The sequence below is a fragment of the Ammospiza caudacuta genome, chromosome 5, assembly GCF_027887145.1.
Source record: "Ammospiza caudacuta isolate bAmmCau1 chromosome 5, bAmmCau1.pri, whole genome shotgun sequence".
Taxonomy (NCBI): Eukaryota; Metazoa; Chordata; class Aves; order Passeriformes; family Passerellidae; genus Ammospiza; species Ammospiza caudacuta.
Window position 1 is genome coordinate 13,880,653 of NC_080597.1, and position 16,672 is coordinate 13,897,324.

The window sequence follows — 16,672 nt, forward strand, 5'->3', positions numbered from 1 at the left end:
AGAGGCTGGCGGGAGCGCGAGTGCCGTGAGGGAGGCGCGTGCCCGAGCTGTCCCCTCAGGATCGTCTGTGCTGGACGGGGACAGGCGGGAAGGGGCCGCGCTTGGGCCGGGGCCTTCACCCTCCGTCAGTTCTTAATCATAGCAACAACACTGAATATCCTGAGCTGGAAGGGACCCGTCGGGATCCTGGAGTCCAGCTCCCGGCCCTGCACGGGACACCCCAAGTGTCGCACCGTGAGAGCGTTATCCCAACGCCTCCTGAGCTCTGTCGCGCCTGGTGCTGTGCCCGCTGCCCTGGGCAGCCTGTTCAGTGTCCGACCAGCCCCTGGGTGAAGCCCCTTTCCCTAACACCAGTCTCAGATCAAGGGACAGAACTCGTCTTGCAGCTTTGAGGCATTCCCGGCCAGGTGCTCTCCCAGGCGCGATGGCTCTATGACCCCATCAGCCTCAGGAAGTCGTGCCAGTGACGGGCACTGAGGTGACAGCAAGTCAGGACTTTCTACGTTTCCCCGCAAATCTTTCCGTGTGCAACCAGCACGGCGGCTTTTCGCTCCGCTCCGGTTTGCCCCGCTGACACCGGCAGCCCCCGTCCCCTCCCCAGGGCGGGCAGCACAGGCGCTCCATGCCCGGAGCGAGGGGCGGGCGCGGCCGCCTGGGCGGCGGGGCGGGACGGGACGGGGCGGCGCTCCCGCCGGAGGGCGGCCGGGGCCGGGGCCGGTGGCGGCGGGGGGCGGGCGGGAGCCCCCAGCCGCGGGTCCGCAGCCGCCAGCCCGGCGCCGGGCGCCGCCGCCGTCATGCCGGGACACGGCCCTCCCGCTCCGCTGCCGCCGCCGAGGAAGGTAGGCAGGCGCCGAGAGAACGCTAACGCGATAGAGCAGCGGGCAGAGGTGCCGCTCCAAAAAAATTCCGAATTCCCTCTTCCCTTCCGCGCCCCAACTTGGCTTTTCTTCATCCCGGCTGCAGGGAGGGAAAGCGGGGGCCGCCACCCGAGTCCCCCCGCGCTCCCGGGCACCGGGAGCCGCTTTCCCGCCGGGACGGGGCGGCTGCTGCTCCCGGCGGGCGCGGGGGGCCGGGCCCGCTGCCGGAGCGGGGCTCGGCCCGGGCTGAGGGGCCGAGGGGACCGGGGCTGCTGCTGGAAAGCCGAGCGGGCCGGGAGCCGTGGGGCGGAGGAGCAGCGGCAGCCCCGCCACCCAGCACGGGGCCCCTGAGTGAACTCAGCCCTGCCTCGGTCTCCAGCACAAAACAGAGGAGGAAACGCTAAGCACATTCTTTGGGGGAAGCCCGGGCCCTGCCGGAGCAAACAGCCCGAGCTCTCGGTTCCCAAAACCCTGAATCCCCGTGGATATTAGCCCTGCCCTTCTCTCTCTGCCCTGGATAGCCTGCTTTCCTCTTCCTTTGCCTTCGGCTGGAAGGAGTGCCTGCAGTTGTGTGCAGCCTGTGGCTTATCACGGTGGGGATCAGTGGGAGTATTCACCTGTCCTGGGGGGAAAAACGCTTTCTTGCCTTCCCTCTCTTGTACCCAAGGATGATGGGTGCTAATGGACAGGGAGTTGGTAGAAGGGAATGTTGTTTGGGAAGGGAACGAGAAGTTACACTCGGCTGCTGCTGTGGTCCCAACGCGTCAAATGCAAACTGGGACGCAAAACCACGCCAGGTGTATTTGGGACACTTTTAGAAGTTTTGGCTTTTTGAGTGTCCAGTGAGCATGTCTCTTGATGCTTGGTGCTGGAAAAGTGATGGTCATGGGGATTGCGGCTTTCTGCCGCAATCTGGATCTGCACTGGAGCCTCCTCACAGGTGCAGGGACTAGGTGCTAATATGGGCCCTTAATTCTGCTCTTTACAAGAACACATCTTGTTTCCAAGACAGGTCAGCAGGTTGTTCCTGACCCTGAGTTATTCCCAGCCACCTTTGCTCTTGCCATTTAGTAGTTGTTTAAGTTTTTTTGCTTTTGGAGAAGAGCATCTCCAGCCTGGAGCTCAGCTGGGAGGATAGAGGTGACCAAAGGGACTTCCATGGGGCTTTTATTTGCTGCTGTGAGGGGAGCTGCTGGTGGATTAAAAAGCTGTTTTCTGTGTTGGCTGCCACCTTATTGACCACTGGTTCTTGGTATGTGGTAGTGAGGTCCAATAATGTGTACTGAACCACCAAAAAGGGAGTTGTTATTGCATCCTGGCAGAGGAAAGGAATGCATTTCCTCCACCCTTGTGTTATGCTCTGAATTGTTGTCATTGGGGTAGTGTTTGTGGGGTTTGGTGCATGTTGGGTTTGAGAAGTTTTGCTTGGTTGTTGTTTGGGTTTTCAAAATAATCCAGGCAGTGTTTCAGCCTGTGAAAATGGATAACTACTATGTTGGGTCAGGCTTGGAAACAACTGAAAATGCTAAGAATGGAAATGAGAGGAAAGCCACAGGATTTCCCAGGGTAAAAAGGCGCCTTTTTGAGAAACGGAAGAGAAGGCACTGAAAACAAAGGGCGCTGGAGTGGCCAGGGATGCAGAGAGCAGAGGGAAGATTTATGGCTCTGCTGGGACCACTCTGCCTGCGTGGGTGAGAAGGTTGTGTGCTGAAGCCTTCAGCACGTCCATGTCCGAGCAGTGCACGCAGAAGATTCTCCCTGTTCATCAGCTCACATCCAAAGTGCAGCACTCCTTATAGAGCACAAGTGCATGTGGAGAGTCCCAAAGTGCTGCTCCTTTCAGTGCTGCCCCCAGCTCACTGCCCTGGGAAAGCTTTTAGGACATTTTGTCTGCAAAGACAACTTCTGTGTGTACTTTCTGTTCTCCAGAAACAAGAAGAACATTTAGATCCTTTGTCAAACACTTACAATAGGCTTGTCTTTCTCCCATGCCTGTTGTATTTACATGTTAGAAATGTTCATTTTGACAAGGAGATAATAAATAAAGACCCCATAAACTTTGTTTTTCAGAGATGGTCTTAATCCAGGAGTAGCTTTTCCAACGAGTTATTCTTAATATCAGCCATGACAGCTAATTCATACAGACAGGACTTAAAATCTCTATTTTGCTTGGCACTCTGGGAGCACAGAAGCAAGCTTGATCCTTCCCCAAGTTTAAGAAATTTGCTGATGAAATCATCACACAACAGAACCAGTCTCTTAAAGATGGAGAGATGCTGGATATTTCGGAAGTGTCTGATAAGTTCTTTTGGATCCCCTGAATGCATCATTCAAAGCAGCTGGTCCTCCCTTCCTTTTGTAACACCTGACATTTATTTCCTGATTGGAGCTGTGTGGAAGCTGCTCCTTCCTAAGTGGGGGCCACACCAAGGGGAGAAAAGGCTCTGTAGAGCCCCATTAAACCCATGGGAGTGGGGAAGAACCTGTGTTAAACCCTTGTTGAAGCTGGTTAATTGTGATGGTCTCAGGCCTTCAGAAGTGGGGTGCAAGCTCTTTAGGGAAGTGTTTTTTAGCAGAAGGATTGGAGTACTAGTGGCTGATATGTCTGTTGGCAGGATCCCAAGAGCTGGCTGGAAGAGGCCTCTACTATGAAAGAAATGCTGAAATAGGACTTTTAATGCACTTGCATAGCAGTTCCTTTCAGGCTGAGAAGACTCTCCCGAGGGAAGGAGGGAGTGGGATGGAGCTGGAAAGCAATTTCTTGTTTCATTCAAGTCCTGACAGTAAATGAGTGATCCTGGCTTTGCTTAGATACAGCTCAAATAACATTGTGTCTGAGGTATCTGTGAGCACTGTTTCACTGCACAAAGGAGGAAAAGAAACTGTGTTTGCTTGACTGTACTCTGAAGTGCAGTGGAAAGGGCAACAGCATGTTGATTTTGCTGATGGGATTTTTTTTCTGGTCTTCACCTTGGAGATGCTTTATCAGCTCCTGGAAGCTGAAGCAAAGGCTGAAATGTAGGATATGCACAATGTTTGGGGGTGGCTTCAGCCCAGGTTTTAGTGAGGGTGACTGTATCGCTGAGCTCCCAGCCTCAGGAAGGCTGTGCTTTTGAAATGGTGTTGAAATGGCTGTGCTACATTGAAATGTGGCTTCTGCAGGGGCCTTGGGTGGCCTTGAAGTGGGTGCCTAAGACAGTCCAGAGTCCCTGGGATCTCTGACCTCTGTGTCCTGAGATTTTAACCAAGACATGTGTCCTTTTGTGGAAGCTCAGCACAGAGCAGGCTGAGGGTCAGTTCAAGGTTGATATAAAGCACTAAAAGGCATCAGCACTGTCTTACATAAATAAATAAGGTCCTATAGGCTGATCCTGTTCAAGATCTCTCCCAGCCTTTACATGTTTCACCACCCAATTGGGGCAAGGTGCTCCGTGTCTGAGGATGCGGGGCTGATGAGGTGAAAGCCATAATTCCCCAGGCCTTTCCTGATGAAAGCAGTGGATTCTTACAGCCACTCATGTGAGTTTTCACCAGTTTATGTCTTTCATTGAGCTGGGAGCTCATGGCAGCAAGACACCTTTGGGGCTCTGCCATCATGATGGTCCAGTCTGTGCTGTGACAGCTCTGAGCAGCTCTGAACCCTGTGGTGTGGTTCCAGCCTGTCACCCTTGGAGCTGCTCACAGGGACTGACTGCTCTTGGGATAACCCTGGCATGATTGCTGGGTGATCCTGTCCTGAAACCCCCTGAGTTTGTACTGCTTTGAGGTAAATACATTGCCTAAACATTTGCTGGGCAAATGTGGGGTGCTCTGTGTGTGCAACAAAAACCCCAAAAGGGGGCTCATGGGAAATCTTCCTTGCAAGAAGCTTGAAACCCTGTGACTCCTTTCTTTAATGCAGATAACATGTATTGAGGACAAAATTTCTGTCTTTTTTGAAAACAGTACTACCCCATGGTAAAGCTGAAGGAAGTCAAGCATAGTTGGAAGGGCAGAGGCTTGAAAGAGTAATGTCCTGCTGGAATGAATGCTGGTATAATCTTCATTCTTTGCTTCAGTGCTTTTTCCCCTCCCCAGGTTAGGGAAACCAGCTGCAGCTGGCAGAATGTTACTTTCAAGGATTTAGCAGAATAGATGCAAGAGTTAGTGGTGATTTAAGTGGTGATTTAACTGACTGATTAAGTCAGTTTTTACTGACTAAACTTGTTAGGAGCTAGCACACCTCTGAGGCCTTCTTAGGGCAAGATTCTCATCCCAGTGCTGGGGCACTGCCAGTCAGCTTTGCTTGGGGTCTTTTGGTTTCTTTGTTTTTAGTGGCTGGCACAAACCAGAATTTGGCTTGACGGTTACCTGCATGTGCTGTTTGTTACACATGACCTCTGCTGAATGTGAGATGTGTCTGTGTCTGCCTCCTTGGCTGGGGTAAAGGCTCAGGCTGCTCACTCGAGCAGGAGGGCTGGGAGGAAGATGTTTGCCCTGCAGCCAAGCTGCCATGTCCAGCCTGGGCAGGACTTGCTGCTCCTCAGTCCCCTGCACTCTGGCTCAGCCCTGTGCTCCTGGGCTGGGAACTGGCAGTGTTTACGTGATGAAAGGGAGCAGAAGATGGCTTTTCCTGAGCTCTGCCTTTGCCCATACATGTGCTGGCCCAGGGCCAGCGTGGAAACTCTGTCCTCATGAGCAGAGAGAGGGAGATGGGAGGAGCCAGAGATGAAGAGGGGCCCAGAAGCAGAGGGAGTTAAAATAAAAACACCAGCTCACAGAGAGAAAAAAGCCTGTAACAGATGGCCCTGGCCATCCCCTGGGCTCTTCATGCACTTGGCTCCATGTGCAGTGCTGACAAGATCCCATCTAGAAGCGTGAGTAAGGGGCCTGGACCATTTTGGGAAGTGTGATGGAAAAGCAGAGGAAAAGGCAAAAGGAAGGAAGCTAGACAGGTAAGGCAGCTGTGGGTCAGCTCTCTGTGATGCCTGGAGTGGACTCTGGGACTTGGTGCTGCTGGTGCTGCCATGTGAGCCATTGTAGGAGCACTGCTTTGTTTTCATCCTTTAACTGTGGCCAGTCTTGCCTCCTCTGTAAAACAGCATGGCAAATGCTGGTGGAGGTTTGTTCCACTGCTCTCATTCCCTCTAGAGTATGTACAGCAGAGAACTGTTGATCTGAATGGAGCCTAGTTAAAGATGGATTCTGCCAGGAGGTGCTGGCAGCTGTGATTTCCAATGCCCACCTCCTCATCTGGCATCATGGTAAGTAATCAGACTGGCTGAACAGTTCAGCATGTGGGGTGCTGGCCTTGCTTGGAAAGGCTTTGGTAGGATATCTGTGCAGGAGACTGTGCCTGGCAGAAAAGCTGGTCTTGGAGAAGCACTCACAAAAACTTTGCTCTGAGCTCATTTGAAAATCTGGCCCAGACACTTAAAATGTCAAGAGCTGGTGATGGTCAGGGGCAGCTTGAGTGGGGAAAGGTGCCACCTCACTTGGAAGTGGTTGAAAGAGTTCTGGATGAGACCCTGCCAGACCTTGAGACTCCTGATCCTACAGATCCCAGAGAGCAGCTGGCTCCTGGCCAAGTTCAGGCACATAGTTGTGTTTCCAGAAACTTATTGGGGACTCTGGCAACCCACTGGAGAGACTGTTTCAGGGAGCAAGACTTGCTGTTTCTTTGTAAGCAGAATAACTTTAAATGGCTAGATGCTCTGTGTTTTAATTAGATTTCCCTTTGGGAATAAAAGTGGTGAAGTGTTTCTGTGCCTCCTGCTGCATTTAAATATTCTGTACTGTGTCCCCAGTCTGGTGAATCGTTTAGGCAGACATGTAGGTCAGGCACATGCTTCAATCCACCCAGTGCATCATTCCTGCCCTGGGAAGTTTGGAACTGAGCTTCACACAGTCTGATTGAAGACAGTGATACGCTTTGAGCACAGACCTAAAATCAAGCATGTGCTTAGGTGTTCTCCTCATCACAAGTGGTCTCTCACTCGCCCACTGTATTCTGCAGAATCATTTTATATTAGCAGCCCCCTTGAACATGGATTTTCTCTTCTTACCCTGCAAGGCCTCTTGCTGATAAGCCCTGTTGCTGTGAGCACTTCAGGTGAGATGCAGTCACAGGCCTGGTATTTTGGAAGCATTGTGGATAGGCATGCATGTGTGAGTGATTAAATCAACCCATCGGGGTGTCATCTGGAGAGGAACAAATGCTGAGCTTGCTCTGCAGGCGGGGGGGGGGAGGATGAGATCCCCCTGTAGTTGTTGCTGAAAGCTTTTCCCCTCTGCAGATGTGCAGCTGCAGCTCTCTGCCAAGACGCGGCCGTGACTTTCCGAGCTGGGGAACGCGCACATCTGTTTGCAGCGAGAGCAGCACGGGGGCTCCTGTCCCAGGGGTTGTGTTCTCGTGACAGATAGTGCTGACTGTCATGGAGGGAAATGGCAGATTTCATGGGACACTGAGAGGGCCCTTCATAAATATGAGTTTGCTTGCCAGTGTCAGCCCAACACCACCTTTCTAAATTAAAAAGAAAAGAGCTCCCAGAGACTTTTCAGACTATTGGAGATTTCTCTTTAAAAACATTAAGGCCCTGCAGAAGATGTGTGCTTTCTACATACAAAAATAAAATGTGTTTCAGCTGCAAAGCATGCTGTGATCCCAAAGGTTTCCCCTGTGAAGCCTTTTGGGTAAGAGTTGAGTCTTGGGTTATCCAGAGCTGAGAGTGGCTTACTAGCAAAGGGAAATAAATGCCCATTACTAAAACTGAGAAGGAAGTCTCTGCATCAGCGCATGTAGCGCTTCAAAAATCAACATCTGGCCAAAACCAGACCCTGGGGCGTCCTCCACAATCTACTGGTCCATGAGAGCTTTTTCCTTGAATTCAGAGAGCTTGGGATTAAGTAAGTGAGAATCTGCTTTTCCCTGCCTTGACATGCTAGGCTGCATGTTCAGCAATCCCCAGTCAAATTCTATGAGACAATTTGTTACTCTAAAGAAATGTGTAAGATGTTGAGCTTTTTCCAGATGATGTCACAAGCCCTGATCTATCTGGCTCTTGTTTCTCAGCCTTGTCAAGCTCTGAGAGAAGCCTGAGAGGTTTCCTACTGGGAAACCAACACATGGTAACTGTTTTTGCATCAGATTTCTGTCTCTGTCCCCTGAGATTACTGTGAGTGACTCCACGTAGAGGTTTTGCCATGGTGTCACCTCTTACAAAACAACCCTGTACCTGTGGTGGTGAAGGATTCTGACAGCTTTTGCTGCTTAGTCTGTGCTAAACCTTGTCCCATCAGCATCCTCTTGTTTGCACAGCAGGAAACTTTCCTTATAGAATGATTTCGTTTATTCAAATTCAGTGGGAAACCAAGGGTTTTCCCCTGTTAAATTAATAAATTCCTCCACTAGTCAAAGACAATTTTGGGGTATGTTTCAAGGAAAATTAGGATCACCTCTAAAAGACACAAATTTCATAAAATGTTGTCAGAATTTGATGAGGTGGTGTTTTGGTTGCTTGGGGTTTTTTAATAACTTACTCTGACATGTAATATATTGCTTCAGTTCCACTTGCTTAATGTTTGTTTGCATGGGGTAAAATAATTTTTCTCATCCAAAGCAACCTGGAAACATTATCAGAAACAGAAACTTGGCGTTTTAGAGCAGTGAAGGACTTCAGCTGACCAGCAACCACTGCAGGAATACAAATTCTGTCTTTTTCTGTTCTTCAAACCAGTGTTCCCAGACGTCTAACCCAGTCCCTCTTGCTATTCTTATGAATTTGATATGGCAGCCTTTCATTAGAATTTTATAATTTTTAGTATTTTTGTCATTATTGTTATTATTTTGTTATTAATAGAATAAACTGGACTAGACTGAGTTTGGAAGGGACCCACAGAGATCATCTTGCCAAGGTGCCTGACCACTTTAGGGCCAAAGTTAAAGTATATTATTAAGGCCATTGACCAAATGCCTTCTACACACTGACAGACATGGAACACAGTCCACCTCTAGGAAATCTGTTCCAATGCTTGGCCACCCTCTTGGCAAAGAAATGCCTCCAAATATCCAGTCTGAGCCTCCCCTGCTGCAGCTTTGAACCATTGCCATGTGTGCTGTCACTGGGTACAGGGAGAAGGGCTGAGCATCTCCCTCTGCATCCCCCTCCTCAGGAGCTGTAGAGAGCAATAAGGGGTGTTTTACTTTTACTTCAGGCTCCTGATCAAGATCTGCTTTTTGAAAAATCAAACCTGACCACTGAGTTTGTTTTCTCTCTCTTTCACTCCCTCTCTTTCACTCCCTCTCTTTCACTCTCTTTCTCTCTTTCACTCTCTCTTTCTCTCTCTTTCTTCTCTCTCTTTCTCTCTCTTTCTTCTCTCTTTCTTCTCTCTCTTTCTTCTCTCTCTTTCTTCTCTCTCTTTCTTCTCTCTCTTTCTTCTCTCTCTTTCTTCTCTCTCTTTCTTCTCTCTCTTTCTCTCTCTCTTTCTCTCTCTCTTTTTCTCTCTCTCCCTCTCTCTAGAAATAGGTAATCATCAACCCATTCTTTTTTCTTGACAGACCAACAGCAGATCAGCTGTTTCACTGCCTCTGTTGCACATGTAACTTTTTTTTTAACATGTTAACAGTGGGATATTTTTAATGTAGGAGATTTTGTTGCAATTTCCTGTGAAATCCTTGAATGCAGAATTAAGCAGAACAATGTATAATGCACCTTTTGTGAAGCAGAGCCAGCATGACTTGGGTGATGCAGTGATGAAGCACAGTGAGAGGTGTGTGGATGAGGTTACCCAGGAGAGCAAGGTGATGGCACTGTCATTGCTCCATTAACTTAAGCTGAGCAATGACCTCAAAGTGAGGTCAGGAGGTTTTTATGCTTTGGAAGAAATTTTGTGGTATTGGTTTTTCAGTTTCATGATTGAATAAAAGAAAATTATAACTCACTACTTGGAGAAAGGTGGCAGGGTAGCCCCATCTATTTTCTTCTCTCCTTTTTTCCCTCCAGTAAAATAAATAGGAAGGAGAGAAAGCCTAAATAGTATTTCTGCTCCTTGTAAAGGGAGGGTTTAACACACACCCCCTCAATTTAGCTAAATTTTGGTAAGCAATGTCATTTCACAGTAAAGAACCTGACTCTTGTAAGCTTCCTTCAGATTACCTCAGATGTTTTCTTGAAAGTTTGTCTCTGATGAGTTTGGGGTTTTTTGGGGACATACTGAATTTAGATTAAACTTGGCAAAAATTATTTAAGTTACTCAAAAACCATAAGTAATTTACTCATCCAGCAGCACTTAAATCTGTTTGTGATTCATGCAAATTGAATTGCTGAGACCATGCAGCTGCATTTCAAGTATGTGAGTGCATCTTGACCAGATAAGTTATTTTCTGGAGCGTTTCTGGTCAGGTAAGAGAAACAGGCACTTTTACCCTGTGGTTCAGAGTTTGTGAGATGCTATTTCAGGAGGAGAGAGTACTTTTAGAGCACAAATCGCCTCTTAGGACTATTCTTAGTTCTATATGAGAATTATATTTGCAAACACTGTGCATCTCTAATATTCTTTTTGCTTGGGAAGGCATTTAAGCAAAGATAACTTCTTGCTAAGCTATTTTCAGGGCTGAAATTTCTCCTGTGTCTTACTTATCATTTTAACATCAATGCAGTGAACCCACTTAGGAGATTTTTATTAAGTAGATGCTATGCAGTCTGAACATTTGAGTTATTACATGCTGAAGAGATGGGCAGAAGAATGCCTACCTGAATGCCAAACATTTTTCTTACCAACCAAGAAGTAAATCAACTATAGCATTACTTAAGCTCTTCTTGTTCCTCTTCTAATAGAATAAAATGTTTGGGGAATTTCTCCCTAAAATATCAAGTTTAGATTTAGTTTTCCAGTTATGTCTGTAGGCATTCTCTTTTCAGTAAAGAAAATACAGTTGTTATCAAATATCCATTGTATTCAACTGCAGATAAGTGAGGCAGCATTGGGCAGCTTCTACCTTTGTATAAAGAACATGGTTCCGGTGAGGAATATCTTAAAAAATATAATCCAGGAGAGAGGAGATTTAGATTATATGTTAGGAGGAAATTCCTCCTAACATGTGAGGCTGGTGAGGCTCTGCAAGAGGATGCCCTGCCCCTGGATGTTGGGGATGCCCCATCCCTGGAAATGTTCAAGGCCAGGCTGGATGGGGCTGTAAGCAGCCTGATCTGGTGGAAGTTGTCCCTGTCCATGGCTGGGATTGGAACCAGATGATCCTTAAGGTTCCTTCCAACCCAAAGCCTTCTATAGAGTATTTAACCTATGGAAAATGTGCATTTGCTGCAATGGCCATCTTCTACGGAGGGAAAAAACCCATTTACAGACAGACCTCCTTCCTGAGCCAGATTTTCAAAGCTGAGTGTGTAGACTGATGCTTTTGGGACAGTGGGGATGGGAATTTCACAGAAGAACTTGCAGATCATCGGGGTGTTAGACCAGATGGGTCACTCTAGTGCTGGCCCTTTACTGTTGGAGACCTCATCTCTTCCCCTGCAGGAAACCTTTCTATTCTTTAAACATCAAATGAGAACCTGTAAGAGTTGCCCCATCCCATCCAAAGAGGTTTTATGGATTTGAGCAGAGGGGGGCTGTGCTTGTGTGCCTGTAGGTACCCCTGTGTTGGGGCTGAGCAGAAATGAGGTGAATGTGGAGGGTGAAATGGAAGCCACCCCACAATCACTGCGGTCACCTTCAGTGCAGCTGGGATTTCCCCTGCATTGGACTGGAAATGGCATCTTTATGAGCATTTAAGATGAAAGGGGATGATGTTTATTGAATAGTTTTGGGGACAATGCTTCTGCAAAGAGTTTAATTCCAAAAGATTCCTACTTTGATATTTTGTTCTGGGTCCTGTAAAACGTTCCCCTGTGAAACACTGTCAGTGCTTTGTAGTAATGAGTTTTTCCTGTGCACAATAAACAGTATCAGGGCCCAGTCCAGCACAACATCCAAACATCTTGGGTGGAGTAAGCCCTAGTGATTACCCTGGAATACAAAACTTGGATGCACATCCTCTGGCTTGGAAGCTTATGTACAAATAGCTCTGCTTCAGTTGTGAGATAAGGGCTGATGGAGACAATTGTACATGAGTGCTCTGCTTTTGCTCCATTACCCAGCAGTGAGATGTATGTGAAAGAAAGTAAACAATGGAAATGAAAGTCCTTTATGTGTGTATTGGCTTTTGCACATCCCTTGGAAGAGAGTAGTGAACAATATGTGCTTGTTTGATAACTCTCCAGTTTCCAGGATTTCTGCTGCAAGAAGCCCAAAGTAACATTTCAGCAAAGGAAGAAAACAAATCTCCCAAATATATGCTTTCAGTATTTCTTACTTTTCTTTAGTAGTTGGTTGGTTAGTGTTTGATTTAGTTAATAATTAAATACTTAAATAACTATTAAATAACTATTATAATTAATAGTTAAGCAACTTTAAGCTTTTCAAAAAATTGTACCCTGATCTCTGAAAGTGGAATGAACTTGGGAAGAAAATATTTTTCTTTTTCTAATAGTGAAAATTTACAGCACTCATCAGTATTTGCCAAGGCAGCATTATTGGTGGATTCATGGCTTCCATGGAGCTGTTGAAGTTTGTTAGGCACTGCGGAATGACAAGGGACAAAAGACAGTAGAAATGTGTTGGGGATAGCATAATTATATACCTTGTTTTGGCAGCTGTTTTTTACTGCTTCCTTGCTGATCAGTTGGAGGAAGGCAAAAAAGTATCACTTGGGGAGGAAAAATCTAGTAATAATGTTTTGAAAGGTACTTTTTGTTGTTATTTTCCACAGAGAAAATGAGAGTGATTACTCACTGTTACAGTAATTAATGATCTGTTATCATAGGATAATCCAGATTTGGAGGGATTACAGGAGGCCTATACTCCAGCCTCCTTCTCAAATAGGTTCAGGTCTGAGCTCAGATTGCTCAGGGCTTTGGTTGGGTCTTGAAAACCTCCAGTAATGGAGACAGCAGGGCTACTCTAGAGCTGTTTTCCTCATGGTGAAAAGAGCTCTTTTATCCCCATAGTAAAAAAAATAATTTTCCTTATATCAAATCTCTGTGTTCCCTCTCATCTTGTCGAGAAAAACAGCTAAGGAATTTGCTTCAGGTCACACACTGTGCTACACCAATGGTTTTGTTTTTGTGAGAAAAAAAAGATTAAAAAGTCACAACAGAACGTGGAAACCTGTGTCACACCTCTGAAAGGGACGGGGCACACAGGTGTCAGTTCAGATCTGACCTGGACATGCTTAGGTTTACAGCATCACTGTGTCAGTCTGTTCTCCAAGCTGCCAGGTGTGAAGAAGCTCTTTAGACACATGTAGAGTAATTATTTCTTCTGGAAGTTCCCTTTTCAGGGCTGTGATCTGTTATCTGAGACATCTCCCACATTAGCAAGCTCTGCCAGCTCTGTGGAGCTGGATCTGGCACGTGGTGAGAAGCAGAGTTTGCGTAGGTGCACGAAGGTGCAGAGAAATGTGCTCTTGATTTCCCCAGCCATACCTAGACCTGTCTCCTATTGCAGTCAGGAAAAGAGGAATGTGTGCTTACAATTCTTTTAAAATGTTAGCTGCTTCTACAGTCACAGAGTCATTTGGATTGGCAGAGATTCCAAGATCATGGAGTCCAACCATTAACCTAAAGCAGCCAAGTCGGCCACCACACCATGTCCCTAAGATCCACATGAATACAATGTGGAGCTAATTCAGTCAAAGCTGGGATTTATTTGGGAGTTAAAATAAGGAGATGGAATTGCAAGTGTAAGTGCAAGTCTAGTAGGAATGTTTGTTTAAAAAAAAATCTGATCCTCGGTTGTGAAAATGGGTCTTAAACTTCAAAGTCGTGTAGTCACTTTTGAAAATGTTACCCTTCTCTATTTTATTTCTTTCTTTCCCTGGGGCTTTTCTACCACAAAAAGTGGCAGAAGAATGTGCCACCAAGCCATCATGATATTTTTCCAGCTTTTTTGCCTGACAGTAGCAGGAGATCAGATTTTCCTGCCTCTCTCTTACAAAGTTTTATGATCAGAAGCTGTAGTGGAGCCCCTGGGGCAGAATGTAGGGATGATTATGGAAGGTTACCTGCAGCACACTCCTCCTCATGCTCTGCCCTTTGCTGGGCTTCTGCTGGGGCTGGGGAGCCTTGGAAGAGCCAAGGGTTGTTCCTCATGTTGTTTTGTGCTCAGGCTGCCAAATTCCTGGTTATGGAGAGGGTGTGGGCAGACAAGCAGCACGGTAACGTGGGTTGATTTTCTCTCTGTGTCACTGTCCTGTCCGGGTGCACGAGCTAGGAACCCTTGTGCTGCTTTCCATCTCCCTCCAAACCCCTCTTATGCCCGGGATCACCCTGCCAGGGAGGAGGTATCAAACCACATGTGGAAGGGTGGAGGAGGAAAGCAATTTTTCCCTAGGATTTGGGGTTTTGGTAGGGCTTTTTTCCCCGCTTTTATTGGCCCTGAGTGCAGTGACCGCTTAACCACAGGGACCGGGCCGGCTCCCTCCCCCACGCTTCCTCTCCCTGGCAAAGCAAAGTTGCTCAGGTTTCCTCCCAGCTCTCAGCTCCATTCCTCTCCATACAAAAGGAAAGGAAAAACTGCTCTGCACGGGCAGATGGCCGACTGTTTCCTGGCAGCTCCACTCCACTGTCTTTTTCCCATTGTCCCGACACAAACACACGCACGCACACACCCACCGAGAGCGGCTTTCCTTCTGGAAAAATAAATAAATGCAAGCTCTCTTTGCAGAGGTTTATTCCTCCTTGGAGCTGGGTGAGCTTCCTCCTCGTGCTGGCCAAATCTCGGGCAGCTCCCGTGCTGCCTGGCCCTGCTGTCTGCTCAGGAAGGCTGGGTGAGGGGATGATGTGCTGTGCCGAGGTTGGAAGGTTTCCATACAGAATAAAGTCCGCCATAAACAGGTTCTGCATTTGTGGTGGCCAAGATACGAGGGAGAGTGAGAGTAGGAGCAAAGAGGAGCTTGGAGGAGACAGAGGGAAGCAGGTTCTGCTGAACCCAAAAGCAATCTGTGGGTGACCCTTTGCTTGAGCTCACAAGGTGGTGCTCGATAGGGACAGACTGAAGTGGGAGGTCATGGACTTGGGGTGGGTACAGGAAGGTCTCATGGAGCATGCAGATGGTGCCCCAAGGTTGTTGTGATGGACACTTCAGGAAGCTGTGTGCTAAATCCACCTCAGGAGGGACGAGTCAGCATCCTGCAGGGTGAAGGCCACCAAAGGAGAGATTTGCTGAGTCTCCATTTGTCTCCCTGATGATAACTTATTTTGGAAGAAGTTGAGGTTCTTCTTTTTAATGCTCTCATTTCCTTTCTGAATGTGAGACAATTTGTCTTCCTGCCAGGAAACTCTTTGCAGAGTTGCTCCTCAAACGGACCTCTTTGGGTCCCATTTATGTTAGAATAGCAGAGATTATCTCACCACTTCAAAAATTAATTCCAGTGTGGTTCATGAGCTGAACACTATTTTTTAGTGACAGGTTGTTTCCTATGCTGTCAAATGTTCGGGTTTCTTATAAGCATAATAACCCTGAATTCTTTCCAATTCTTTTATTTACTGGTGTAGTAGGACTGGTCTGTTTGTAACACAGCACACCAATCAAAGGAGGGAAAAGCACCTACATCATGCACCTGCACTGGTAGAAATGAGTATTTGCCAATTTCTCTTTGACTTTGTTCCAGTTCCACTGCATCTGGTGGAATCCTGTCTGCCTGTGTGGCTGATAGATGATTCTGCTGGCAGATGTGTGCTTGTGTGAATCTGGTCCATATTTCTTTTGTTTTATTCTGTATTGACCACAGTCATCTTCTCTGTGGGTATTTTCAAAGCCAAACAAACCAGGTATTGATCACCATCTCCACTGATGTAATCTGCAGGCTAGGGCACACCACCAGTGTCTTCTTCAGCCTTGACTTCAAGTTACTGGATTTTCATTTATTAGGCTGCAAAGCAAAAGCAAATATTATCACCCCTTCAAAGGGGATGAGCAACCCCCCTGTGTACGCACAAACGTTCACACAAGACCTTAAACACAGGGAGATGATGTAGTTATGTCAGAAACTCTCCCAGAAGGGGTGTCCTCTACTCCTGCCCTCACTTCCCAGGGTCTTGGTTTCCTCATCTGGAATTACAAGTTTTTTTTTCAATCTTTTTTTCATTACTTTCTTGTAGAAAGCATAGCCTGAAACACATAATTCCATTAAGCATTGCAATCATTTTAGCAGCCAGATTGGAAAATACTGAATCATTCTCTTCCTTCCCATGTGAATTTTTTCTTACTATTTGTTAACCTACCTGCAGGAGTTAAGACTCATCATGTCTCTAAGCAGTCATACAAACCATCCTTGCCAGGATGAAAAGCAGTATTTACCTTCTATGCATGCAGGACTAAATCTGTGACTGGGGGCAGTGAGTTAGAGAAAGAGTGAGTTAGAGAGTTTCTGAGTTTTTTGACAAGGTCATGAAACATCCCACCACTAACCCTGAAAATGCTGTGTTTTTCAGCTGAGGGTGTGTCTGCCTGAAGGAAACTGAAGAAATGTTCAATACCCTTTCAGTTGGTTTTTTTCTGTCTGTTATGTGTTTAGAGGGAGGAACAAAGAGAAAATAAAACAATGGGAAATGTGGAACAAGCTTAATAATAGTGGGTGCAATGAGCCCCACCTTTAACAGAAGACAATTCATATTGTGAACCCTGTTTTTGATTACTGTCTTCAGGTCAAGATTTTATTTTTGTTTCAGTCTGCACTTTTCCATGCTGAGCATTGCCTCTGGCTGAATCACTTTAGA

General features: G+C 46.9%; 1 protein-coding gene across 1 annotated transcript in view; it reads left to right on the forward strand.

Annotated features, from left to right (window-relative positions):
• The first annotated feature begins 702 nt into the window (after positions 1 to 702).
• Positions 703 to 16,672, forward strand: part of DENND2A (DENN domain containing 2A) — a 56,480-nt gene continuing 40,510 nt past the window's right edge. The window contains exon 1 of the mRNA XM_058806135.1: positions 703 to 839. The gene's annotated coding sequence lies outside the window, so the exon portion shown is untranslated. The remainder of the gene's footprint in view (positions 840 to 16,672) is intronic.